This window comes from Pinus tabuliformis, chromosome 7 (genome assembly GCF_031772625.1).
Source record: "Pinus tabuliformis cultivar Carrire ecotype Pingquan chromosome 7, CPIR1, whole genome shotgun sequence".
Taxonomy (NCBI): Eukaryota; Viridiplantae; Streptophyta; class Pinopsida; order Pinales; family Pinaceae; genus Pinus; species Pinus tabuliformis.
In genome coordinates, this window is record NC_142293.1 from 1,493,999,738 (window position 1) to 1,494,014,043 (window position 14,306).

Consider the following 14,306-nt stretch of genomic DNA (forward strand, 5'->3'; position numbering starts at 1 on the left):
ATGATTTAAATATATATATATATATATATTTTAGAAATTTATTGGCCACTGCTAATTAATTATGGAAAATAAATTATATGATTCTCTAAAAGTATGAATAATTTTTATTCATGATAATTTTTCCTATAATATCGAATGGTTCTCGGGTTAAAATAATAACAAATTAGATAGTTAAGTGAGGTAAGGACTGATAAATGAAATGACTTTTAACACTAAGTCAGGTAGGTTGAGATTTAGAAAACACTTTAGAGTGGATATTATACCGAATCTTATGCTAAATACGCTTCATTTTCTGAGATTTTATTCTAGTAAATAGGAATATATGTTTTATTTATAAAAATAATTATAGTGGCAAGTTGAATGAATTGAAAGCTCTTAAAAAAATGAGAATTTTGAGCGCTAAAATGAGATTCGTAGAAAATAAAATAGTTAATTAACCATCGTGAAGTTTAATATCTTTTTTAATTATATTTTTTTGATAATTTTTTATTGGTTTATTTAAATATTAATGCTAAATATATATTGGATGTATAATTTTTAATTATGTATCCAATGAGTATCTAGTCTTTATGTTTTAGAGAAAATTCAAATTAAGAAAAGTAAAAATACATGAAAAACATATTTTATGTTATTGTGAAAATTTATGAAAATTTGATTTTTTAATGTATTTTAATTGTTTTCAATTTGGGACTATCAAAAGTACACAAAGTGGATACTCATTGGAGGTAGAATAAAATTAAAATTAGAGAACATGTTTTCTCACACATTTACATTTTTTTTTGTATATGTGTATTCTAAATGTGCAAAGAGGACACTTGTTGGATGTAGAGTTAAATTTCACTTTAAGTGGATGCTTACATTTGACATTTGACGAAACCTATAAGGATACATGTCAAAAATACAATTTAAAAAAGTATTTTTTCTTCTTTTTCATCTAGAAACAATGAAAACTATCATGGGAATTGTACTGTCATATATCCACTTAAAAAAAAAAAAAAAAAAATAATTCTTTGGCTACAATACCCTAAAGTAATTTCTATAATGATATGGAACCCAATAATTTCTTATATTCATTGCACTTTATATATATAAGCCATGGCAATCATTTTAAACATTGAATAAATATTTGAATGCACTTTTATAAAGTAAGAATTTATCAACATCATAACCTTAATATGGATTGCTGAGTTCCATGTCAATCACATTAATCGATGTCAGATTAACTATGTACCATACATATTAATATTATAAATCTGAAGATCTTTACATTTATTCTAACTTATTGCCTTTGGTACTCTTGAGCCTTGGTGGGAGTAGCTCTCGAAATCTCTGTCGTCCACCTGCTAGATGGCTGTTCCTCCTCGGCATCCTTGCTTCATCGACGATTCGACTATCTTGCTCCCATCTGATGGTGGAAATTGTTCCTTCCAGCTTGGGTTATCCACAGTGTGAGTTTACAATTTCACCTGTTGAGTTTTGGTGCACAAGAATTCGGTGATGGCGTAGACGGACTGGTTTAACTTATGAACCCTTACAAGCTTCCCGAGCGATTCCTTTCCAGCTGTGGAGTGATACTCCTAGTTTCATCTTTACTTACAGCTTCTAATGTCTGCATTGTTATGGGTTTGGTTGCAGGTGACTTTGGAGGATGCACTGGTACTTTGAACTATGAAACAAGGGACCGCCTTTGATGCACTGTCACGGTGCTATGTCATATTTTTCATAGGGGTTTCGGGTATGTGCTTGTCCCTTTTCAACTCTAAGTGTCCTAAAGAGGTCGATCTTTTCTAGGTGCTGTAATCTAGAGAGGGTTATGTTGGTTTTGTCTTAAGTTTAAGATGGACCTTTCGAGCATATTTCGCTACTAAGCTTCAAGTGTAATTTATGAAGTCGAGCTCCAATGGTGGTTTGCCTTTGTTGTAGTGTATTACTGTAATTTTGTATTAAAGAGGGCTTTCCTCCATTTGATAGATACACAAATGTATTTAACTTGAGCGTTTCATGCAATTAATCATGTGTCGCATCTCTATTCTCTATATTTGCTATGGTCTGGATGCTTATGGTTCAATGCTCAATTCGATATTGATTTCTATTTCATACTTTCACTATTTTGCCTTCACGAATTCTCTGTTTACAAATTCCTGGATAAGGGTTTTATCCTAGAGGGTTTCATTATTCTTGGTTCGATTATTGTTATCTAACTTTTTAGCTAGCTAGGTGGAAGTTCTTGATTTCTTATTCTCGGGCCCTAGATTCTTCTATATTATTTATTTAAGAGAATATTTGTTTATCGGGTTCTTGACCCATGAAGAGAGGGCTTTTGTTGTACTCGATGGAGCTTACAGTCGGTTTTCATATAGGTTGGGCCAAAGGGAAATTCCCCTTGGGCAAAACCCTGTCTGACTTCTTCATCTCATTGATATTTTACAAGGAAATCTTTGGTTGCTTGTCCTACCTTCATTGGGGTCGAAACAACTGTGCCAGAAGGAGTCTATATATTAGTTATGTAATTTTAGTTGTAAACATGCTTGTGCTTAGAAATTTGTGGCAACTCCCGGCCCAGTTGCAAGGGTTTCTATTAGCAGTTAGTCGCTTTGAAATTAAATGATCATTTAGGTCTATATATATGTACATATTAGCATCAAAGCTATTTACTTTTCTAGAATTCTCCAAAATTCTGACTGTAAATGTATAAGCTATCTAGCTAAGCCTTTTAAAGATCCTTGACATTGTATGTTGTTTTATTTAGAAAATATTGGCTTTCACTGACTAGGTATTTAACCGTGTCTATATCATATTTTATATTCATAGTCACAGAAATCATTATATTTATCACAATGACAGGTTTTTCCCTACTGTAAAATCACATGGAAGTGTATTTCTTAGTTTTAGTTTATAATTTCCATAATATTGTTGCATTCTAGTTAAAAGTCTCTACAGTCTTTCTTCTTTTAAAACATCATGAATTCAACTAGTTCTCTTTTACTGTTGCATTTCTTTACTTACTACAATTCCATCCTTAGACCAATTACACTAATACAAGGGTTACTATTTACACAGTTAAATGCTTAAGTAACAAAGGACACAATACTTACCTGTAAACAGACTTAAATCAATCAAGGTATATTTTTACTTTACATATCTATCTTCCCAACCATGAGACTTGCTTTTAGGCCAAGTTAGCCCTTGAGCTCTTGCTAACAAGACTAATGTTTCTTGCAAGACTTAACAGTCACAGTAACCCAAGCTATTTGGTCATCACCAGACTTAGCTCTCTTTTCCCGTTTTTCATTCCAGCACAACAAAATTTCCTTCTTTTTCCCACTCCAAGTTCTTCTCTCAAGTACTTTCTCATTACCCTCTTGATTTCTTTCATGGAGAATTCATAATCAGGAAAAGTAGCTAGGGTTAGGTAACTACCTATTCCCTGACTTCTTGATATGAAAGAGAGTTACAATATTGTTGACATTCTCAATAAATTCTCATTCTTAATTAACAAAATTTAATAAGTGGTTGAAATGTTATAAAATAATAAAAATCTAATCTTTTGTTTTTACTGTAGTGAATAAAATTATTATAGTGTTTTTCCTAGGGACATCACATCTCCCCCTCCTAAAATCAAACATCATCCCAATGTTGTCCTGTTGCAAACGGACCTAGAAAATCTTCCTTCATGACCTGGTCATTTTCCCAGGTGGCATCTTCTTGCCCAAAGTGCCGCCATTGCACTTTAACCTGGGTGATAACTTTTTTCCACAACGTTACTTCTCTTTGATCGAGTATAACCAGAGGTTCGACCAAGAACTCGCCTTCCAGTTCGACCTATAAAAAGAAATACTTTAGTCAGTTCCTTGAGCTATTAATATTTTATTTTTGGCAGATTGTAAAATAATTTACCTGTATGTCTTGTCAATTTATTATATGTTTAGGATCATAAACATATGTTTTCAACACCAAAACATGAAATACGTTATGCACTCTAATATGACTGGGTAAGGCGAGTTAGTAGGTGCCAATTTGGCACACCCACCCCATTGTAATGTACTTTTTTTGGCCATACCCTAAGATAAACATGGTCTCCAATTTGAAATTCCCTAAAGCTCCTCTTTCGATCAGCAAAGTTCTTTTGTCGATCTTGAGTGACATTTAAATTGGAGAGAACCTTTTTGACTAGTTCCTCCATTTCTTTTAGCATCTTGGGTCCCAGCACCAATTTATCTTCCTATCCTCCCCAACTGGAAGGGGTTCGACACTTGCATCCATATAGAACTTCAAATGGGCTAATTTGCAAAGATGTGTGTTAGTCATTGTTGTAGGAAAATTCTACCAAGTACAGGTAATCTTCACATTTTGGAAGGTTGCTGCATAACATAAGTCTAGAACATGTCCTCCAATACCTAATTTACCCATTCGGTTTGCCCATCCATTTGAGTTTGGTATCCGGTGCTAAAATTTAGTTGTGTGCCCAATCCTTCAAATAGGGATTTCCAGAAGGTTGATGTAAATTTTACATCATGATCAAAGATTATATATTTTGGTAGTCAATGTAACCAGAAAATGTTTTGCATGAATATATTGGTGATCTACACAGCCTTGTTGGTTGATTGCACGGGTATGAAATGAGTAGACTTGCTCAACTTACCCACTACCACGATGATCAAGTCGTTTTGATTTTTGGACCTGGGTAATCTTGTGATGAAATCAATGGAAATGGTCTCCCACTTCCATTCCAGAATTGGTAGTGGATGCAATAATCTAGTTGGATGTTGATGTTTTGTTTTCACTTTATGATATTCTAGGCAGCATGTTACTTACTCTGCTACATCCTTCTTCATGCTAGGCCAGAAGTATTCCTTGATAAGTGTTGTAATGAGCTTTTAGTGTCCAGGGTGGCCTACATAGGGGATTTTATGATATTCATCTAATATTAAGTCTTTAATATTATTTTGGTTAGGCACACACAATCTTCCTTTGTAAAAGCAAGCCTTCATGTTTTATCTCATATCCCATCTATTTTTTATGGTTGTTCAAGGCTTTTGCTTGTTGTCATAAGGATTGGTATTCTAGATCCTGTCCAGCTACTTCCTTGATTAATTCTTGGAAGGTGATCTGTATCTCACTGTAATAGATTTCATAAATGCAATGTACCTTTCGACTCAAAGCATCTGTGACCTGATTCTCCTTACCCTTCAAGTGTTTGATCTCAAAATCAAAGCCACTTAAGAAGTCAATACATATGGCTTGTATGGCATTCAGAGTGGGATGTTTAAAGTAGTTAGTTAAGTTGTGATGATTAGTCATTAGGAGAAATTTATTTCCCATCAAATAATGTGGCCACATTTTTAGTGCATGAATGACAATTGTCAGCTCTATATCATAGGTGGAATTCTTTTGTTCGTAATCCTTGATTTACCTAGACTCATAGGAAGTCACTTTGCCTTCTTGCATTAAGACACCACCCACTCATTCTTTGCTAGCATCACTGCAGACTACATAATACTTATTTGGAAATACAATGCTCAGAATAGGTGCAATGGTTACTAAATGCTTAAGCTGGTCAAAGCTTCTCTAGCATTCTGTTGTACAATTGAAGTCTTTTCCTTTCCTCTGTAGGGAGGTAATGGGGTATGCTACTCTGGAAAAACCTTCAAAAAATCTCCTGTAATCCCCAGCTAGAGCCATAAATGATCTTATATATGCTACATCCTTTGGCCCCGACCACTCCGTTATCATCTTTATCTTTTCTGGGTCCATCGTGTTCCCAACCCTAGTAATGATGTGGCCAAGATATTGAATATGTTCGTTAAAGAAATCACACTTGTTTTATTTATCATACAACGGGTGTTCTCTAAGAGTCTGCAGTACTATTATGAGATTCTCTTTATGTTCTTACATACTGCGGGAATAAATCAGTATATCATCAATAAAAATTAACATAAATTTGTCCAAATATTGATGGAATATAATGCTCATAAGACACATAAAGTTTGCGAGAGCATTGGTCAGCCCAAAGGGTAAGACCACGAACTCGTAATGCCCATAACAAGTTTTGAATGTTGTTGTTGCTATATCTTCTTCTTTTATTTTGATATGATGGTACCTTGAACGTAGTTCAATCTTTGAGAACATTGTCACTCCCTTCACTTGGTCAAATAGTTCATTAATGCGGGGTAAGGGGTATTTATTTTTAATAGTCAGCTTGTTTAGCTAGTGATAATCCATACACATGCATAGAGTTCCATATTTCTTTTTAACGAATAGCACTGGGGCTCCCCATGGTGATTCACTGGGACAGATGTAATTCTTTTCCAACAATTCTTGTAGTTTCATTTTTAATTCTGTCAACTCTAGAATGCTCATACAGTACAGAGCTCGGGACACCGGAGTTGCTCCTAGTACCAATTCGATGGTGAGATCTATATCTCTTTTTGGAGGGAGTTCTAGAATTTCCTCAGGAAATACATCAGGAAAATTCTATATTACAGGTATATTTTCTAAAGAATTTTTCTTTTCCTTTAAGTTGGAAAATCCTACCTAAATTGCATAAATTTGACATCCTTTTCTAATACATTTTGCCAATAGTGAAGTGGTTATCGGTCTTAGTTTTAATTCCCTTAAAATACCTTGCATTTCCTACCTTTTTTCTTCCTTATCTATATAGTAAATGGTTTTAGTTTTACATTTTATAAGGGAAGAATGTTTTTCCACTGAGTCCATGCCTAATAAGACATCATAGGATCCTAGGGGCAACACGTTTAGATCAGCCTTTAGGGATTGATCTGCTACTTTCAGCATGCAATCGCTGACTTTAGCCAATAATCGCCTTTTTGCCCTTGTGGCTAACTATACTAACCCAGGATTCTTGAATTTGACAGCTTGCAAACAAAATTTATCGACAATCTTAGAGCTAACAGGATTAAAGTATCTCCTAAGTCAATTAAAATAGATATAGTTTAGTTAAAAATTTTACCTTCAATTTCCACCATGGTCGGCTGGTACTCTGCCTAGTGGTCTTGAAGGGTAGCATTGATTTTGGGAATGCTCTGAGCTACTTCTCCTACAATGGATGCCTCTTGAATATGCGAGATCTTATCTGTTCCTTTGCGATTAAGACAATTTTTAATGTAGTGTGGTCCTCCACATCCCAAGCATTATATTGGGTGTCTTGGTGCAAGTTCAACTTCTGTTCGGCCTCACTGTTCAGTGGTCTTGGATTCATTAGGAACTCTAAATCTAGTCTGGTTTCTATTAACATTTCTATTAATCTGTCCCTTGTGAGTTCCTTTATTAATTACAAACTTGGTTCCCTTGCTTCAAATAAGGAATTTAATCCCTTTTTTATCAGTCCACTTTTTTCCTATATCTCCCTTCTGTCAGTTTTGCTGATAACATATTCCGGCTTTTCTTATAACATCATCCATGGTTTTTGGGTTGTCTAATTAAAGGCACTCCTTCATAAACAAAGGTAGACTACTGATAAATCATTGCACCTTCACCTTCTCCTCTCTTATGTAAGGTACATAACGAAGTAAGCATGTAAATTTAGTGATGAACTCATCCATGGTCAGTTGTCCCAATCATAAGTCATGAAACTCATTTTCTTTTTCATCATAGAATCATTTAGTTAAATATATTTCCTTAAAGAATCTCTAGATCTTTTCCCATGTAATGCTCTCTTCATTTACCCCACACACAGTCTTTACCTCCTCCCACCGTAGTGTGGCTTTCCCTTGCAGCTGAAAAATGGCCAGGCGAGATTTTAAGTTATGGTCGTATTCATACATATGGAAGTACTTATTCATATTAATAAGCTAGGCTTCCACTGCCTCTTCTTTCTCACAATCAAAGAGGGGTGGTTTTATTTTCTGGAATTCTCCTTGCAGTTCTATCGGTTGTCTTTTTTGTGTTTTGTGTTCTGATGCATTATCAGATTTTTCTTCCTGATTTTCTTCTCCCCCCCTTTTGTCTCTTGATACTTTGTCTGGTATTCCTGTTCCCTATACACTTGTCCATATTCTGAGGTGGGAATTGGCTGACACTAGTTCTGTTTATCTGAAAGGATTTTCATAATCTTCTCTTGTTCCTGCATCAACCTTGCATTATCTGCTCTCAGCCATGCCATTTCACTTTTCAGCTCTTGTACTGTTTCCAGAATGGTAGTATTGGTGTTGTGTGGTTCCTCCCCCAATTGCACCCATACTTCAGGGTTAGTTTCTAGAATTGTTGCAGGTCCTAGACCTGGCATGGCTCCATGCGGTGTGTTGCCTATTCTCTTCATGCTAGCTATTTGTACTTGTTTTACTGTAAACAAAAAAACATCACTCAACTGTTAAACATTAGTTTCCAAAGGCCTCAGTTTTGTAACCTGATCACTCTCATACCACTTGTCATATATCCACTTAAAAAAAAAAAACTTTGGCCACATTACCCTATAGTAATTTCTATATTGATATGGTACCCAATAATTTCTTATATTCATTGCACATTATATCTATATATATATATATATATATATATATATATATATATATATATATATATAAGCCATGGAAATCATTTTAAACATTGAATAAATATTTGAATGCACTTTTAGAAACTATGACTAATTATCATCATCATAACCTTAATATCGATGGTTGAGATCCATTTCTGTCACATTAATCGATGTCGGATTAGCTCTGTACCATACATATTAATATTATAAATTTGACAAATCTTTACATTTATTCTAATTTATTGCCTTTTGTACTCCCAAGCATTGGTGGGAGTAGCTCCCAGCATGTCTGCCATCCATGTGCCAAATGGTCGTTCCTCCTTGGCATCCTCACTTCATTGATGGTTTGACTGTCTCGCTCCCATCGGACTGTGGAAACTTTTCTTGGCAACATGGATTATCACTAGTGTGAGTTTACGATTTCAGTTATTGAGTTTTGGTGCACAAAAATCTGGTGATGGCCTTAGTAGACTGGCTTAACTTATGAACCCTTACATACTTCCCGAGTGATTCCTTTGCATCTGTGGAGTGATACTCATTGTTTGGTTTTAGTGGGGGACCTAGTTCATCGTGCATCTCTGACAGGTACTCATACGCTAATTGTCTGGTAATATTTTCTATGAAATATCCATCTTTACTTACAACTTATAATGTCTATGTTGTTATGGGTTTGGTTGCAGGTGACTTCAGAGGATTCACTGGTGCTCTAGACTATGAAAAAAGGCACCGCCTCTGATACACTATCACGGTGCTACGTCATATTTTGCATAGGGATTCTAGGTATGTGCTTGTCCCTTTTGGACTCTAAGGGTTTTGAAGAGGTTGATCTCTTCTGGGTGCTGTAAACCAGAGAGGGTTATGCTTGTTTTGTTTTAAGTTTAATATGGACCTCTCGAGCGTATTTCACTACTAAGCTTCAGGTGTAATTTATGAAGTCGAGCTCCAATGGAGGTTTTCCTTTATTGTAGGGTATTATTGTATTTTGTATTAAAGAGCGTTTTCCTCCATTTGACAGGTACACAAATGTATTTAACTTGATCATTTCATGCAATTAATCATGTGCCCCATCTTTGTTCTCTATATTTGCTATGGTCTGGATGCTCATGGTTCAATGCTCTATTTGATATTGATTTCTATTTCATACTTTCACTATTTTTCCTTTACAAATGCTCTGTTTACAAATTCCTGGATAAGGGTTTTATCTCAGAGGGTTTCATTCTTCTTGGTTCGATTATTTCTATCTAACTCTTTAGCTAGCTGGGTGGAAGTTCTTGATTTCTTATTCTCAGGCCCTAGATTCATCTATATTATTTATTTCATAGAATCTTCGTTTATTGGGGTCTTGACCCATGAAGAGAGGGCTTTCATTGTACCAGACGGAGCTTATTGTTGGATTTCATATAGGTTGGGCCTAAGGGAAAATCCACTTGGGGAAAACCCTGTCTGATTGCTTCATCTCATTGATATTTTATAGGGAAATATTTGGCCGCTTGTCCTACCTTCATAGCGGTCGAAATAACCCTGCCAAAAGGGGTTTATATATCAGTTATGTAATTTCAGTTGTAAATTTTCTTATGCTTAGAAATTTGTGGCAACTCCTGGCTGAGCCACGAGAGTTTCTATTAGCAGTTAGTTGCTTTGAAATTAAATGATCATTTCTGTCTATATATATGTACATATTAGCATCAAAGCTATTCGATTTTCTAGAATTTTCTCGAAATTTTGACTATAAATGTATCAACTATCTAGTTAAGTAGTTTAAAGATCCTTAACCTTGTATGCTGTTTTATTTAGAAAATATATTCTTTCACTGACTAGGTATTTAGTAGTGAATGTATCGTATTTTGTATTCGTAGTCACAGAACTCGTTATATTTATTACAGTGATAGGTTTTTCCCTACTGTAAAAGCACATGGAAGTGTATTTCTCAGTTTTAGTTTATAATTTCCATAATATTGTTGCATTCTAGTTAAAAGTCTCTAAGTCTTTCTTCTTTTAAAACAACATGAATTCAACTAGTTCTCTTTTACTGCAATTCCATCCTTAGACCAATTACACTAATACAAGGGTTACTATTTACATAGTTAAATGCTTATGTAACAAAGGACTCGTTACTTACCTTTAAATAGACTTAAATTAGTAAAAGTCTCTTTTTACTTCACATATTATCCTCCCAACCATGAGACTTGCTTTCAGGCCAAGTCTCCCCCCAAGCTCTTGCTCACAAGACTTATATCTCTTGCAAGACTTAATAGTCATAGTAATCCAAGCTATCTAGTCATCACTAGAATTAGCTCTCTTTTCCCATCTATCCTTCTAGCACGACATAATTTTCTTCTTTTTCCCTCTCCAATTTCTTCTCTCAGGTACTTTCTCATTACCTTCTTGATTTCTTTCTTGGCGAATTCATAATCAGGAAAAGTAGTTAGGTTTAGGTAACTACATATTCCCCAACTTCTTGATATGAAAGAGAGTTGCAATATTTGTTAACACTCTCAATAAATTCTCATTCTTAATTAACAAAATTTATTAAACAGTTCAAATGTTATAAAATAATAAAAATCCAGTCTTTTGTTTTTACTGCAGTAAATAAAATTATTACAGTTTTTTTCTAGGGACATCACATCTCCCCCTCCTAGAATCAAACATCGTCTCAATGTTGTCCTACTGCAAACAGACATAGAAAATCTTCCTTCATGACCTGCTCATCTTCCCATGTGGCCTCTTCTCGCCCAAAGTGCTGCCATTTCACTTTAACCTGGGTGATAACTTGTTTCCACAATGTTACTTCTCTCTGATCGAGTATAACCAGAGGTTCGACCAAGAACTCACCTTCCGGTTTGAGCTACAAAAAAAAATAATTTAGTCAGTTCCTTGAGCTATTAATATTTTATTTTTGGCAGATTGTAAAATCATTTACCTGTATTTCTTGATAGTTAATTATATGTTTAGGATGACAAACATATCTTTTCAACACTGAAACATGAAAGACGTTGTGCACTCGAATATGGATGGGTAAGGCGAGTTGGTAGGCCACTCGTCTGACTCAGGCCAAGACCTGAAAAGGGCCACAAAATCATGGTGCCAATTTGGCACACCCATCCCATTGTAATGTACTTTTATTTGGCCGTACCCTCACATAAACATGGTCTCCAATTTGGAATTCCCTGAAGCTCCTCTTTCGATCAACAAAGTTCTTTTGTTGATCTTGAATGGCTTTTAAATTGGAGCGAACCTGTTCGACCATTTCCTCCATTTCTTTTAGCATCTCGGGTCCCAACATCAATTTATCTTCCAATCCTCCCCAACTAGAAAGGGTTTGACACTTGCGTCCATAGAGAACTTCAAACATGCTCATTTGCAAAGATGTGTGATAGCCATTGTTGTAGGTAAATTCTACCAAGTGCAGGTAATCTTCCCATTTGGAAGGTTGCTGCATAACATAAGTTCGCAGCATGTCCTCCAATACCTAATTTACCAGTTCGATTTTCCCATCCGTTTGAGGGTGTTATGCAGTGCTAAAATTTAGTTGTGTACCCAATCCTTCAAATAAGGATTTCGAGAAGGCTGACGTAAATTTTACATCATGATCAGATATTATAGATTTTGGTAGTCCATGTAATCGGAAAATGTTTTGCATGAATATATTGCAAATTTGCACAGCCTTGTAGGTTAATTTCATGGGTATGAAATGAGCAGACTTTCTTAGCTTATCCAATACCACCATGATCGAGTCGTTTTGATTTTTGGACCTGGGTAATCCTATGATGAAATCGATGGAAATTGTCTCCCACTTCCATTTCGGAATTGGTAGTGGATGCAATAATCTGGCTGGATGTTGATTTTCTTTTTTCACTTGCAGACATTCCAAGAAGTGTGTTATATACTCTGCTACATCCTTCTTCATGCCAGGCTGGAAGTATTCCTTCCTAAGTGTTGTAATCAACTTCATGTATCCAAGGTGGCTTGCATAGGGGCTTTTATGATATTCATTTAATATTAAGTCTTTAATATTCTTTTGGTAGGGCATACACAATCTTCCTTTATAAATTAGCAAGCCTTCATGGTTTATCTCGTATCCTATCTATTGTTTATGGTTGTTCAAGGTTTTTTCTTGGTGCCATAAGGACTGATTTTCTAGATCCTCTCCAGCTGCTTCCTTGATTAATTCTTGGAAGGTGGTCCATATCTCACTGTAAGAGATTTCATAAATGCAATGTACCTTTCAACTCAAAGCATCTGTAACCCGATTATCCTTACCCTTCAAATGTTTTATCTCAAAATCAAAACCGTGTAAGAAGTCAATCCATCTATCTTGTCTAGCATTTAGAGCAGGTTGTTTAAATTAGTTAGTTAAGCTATAATGACCAGTCATTAGGAGAAATTTCTTTCCCATAAAATAATGATGCCACATTTTTAACACATGAATGACAACTGTCAGCTCTAAATCATAGGCGAAATACTTTTGTTCGTACTCTTTGAGATTCCTAGAATCATAGGAAATCACTTTTCCTTCTTTCATTAAGACCACCACCCACTCCTTCCTTTCTAGCATCAGTGCAGACTACATAATCCTTATTTGGATCTGCAATGCTCATAATAGGTGCAGTAGTTAGTAAATGCTTAAGCTAGTCAAAGCTTCTTTGACATTCTGCTGTCCACTTGAAGGCTTTTCCTTTCCTCTGTAGGGAGGTAATGGGGTATGCTACTCTGGAAAAACCTTTGACAAATCTCCTATAATACCCAGCTAGAACCATAGATGATCTTATATCTACTACATCCTTTTGCATGGACCACTCCATTATGGTCTTTATCTTTTCTGGGTCCACCATGATTCCATCCTTGGTAATGATGTGGCCTAGATATTGAATTTGTTTGTTAAAGAAATCACAGTTGATGTATTTAGCATACAACTAGTGTTCTCTAAGAGTCTGCAATGTTATTCTGAGATGCTCTTTATCTTCTTCCATACTACGGGAATAAATCAGTATATCATCAATAAAAATTAACACAAATTTGTCCAAAAATTGATGAAATATATTGTTCATAAGACACATAAAGGTTGTGGGAGCATTGGTAAGCCCGAAGGGTAAGACCACAAACTTGTAATGCCCATAACGAATTCTGAATGTTGTTTTTTCCATCTCTTCTTCTTTTATTCTGATATGAAGGTACCTTGAACGTAGATCAATCTTTGAGAACAATGTCGCTCCCTTCACTTGGTCAAACAGTTCATCAATGTGGGGTAAGGGGTATTTATTTTTAGTAGTCAGCTTGTTTAGTTGGCGATAATACATACACATGCACAAAGTTCCATCTTTCTTTTTAACGAACAACATTGGGGCTGCCCATGGTGACACACTAATGGGCCTCTAAATTAAACATAAATTAAGGCCCATGCCTCTAATTTAAAACATAAATTAAAGCTTATGAACATCCTTTAGCACATTAAACCTCTCTTTTTGCATTAGATAATTTATTTTTAACTTAGTATATTCATTAGGAAGGTTTATGAATAATTGAATATTTGTGCCTAATATTATTTATTTTTTGTGGAATATTGGGCATATTATGAAGAGTTGGAGGAGGAGATAATTTAGGGATTTATTCCCTACTATTGGAGGATCAATAATAAATAATAAGTCAACAAGATATTATGGAATTATGGCACAAATTTTGGAACTCCAATGATTGAGAAAATCTAGGAATGTGTTCCACTAAGCAAGGGAGTAGATCCACTAATCAAGGGCTTTCAGTGGGGAAAGGTTCCTCCATTCATGGTGAATGATTCTTAATTACTTTGTATAAGTAC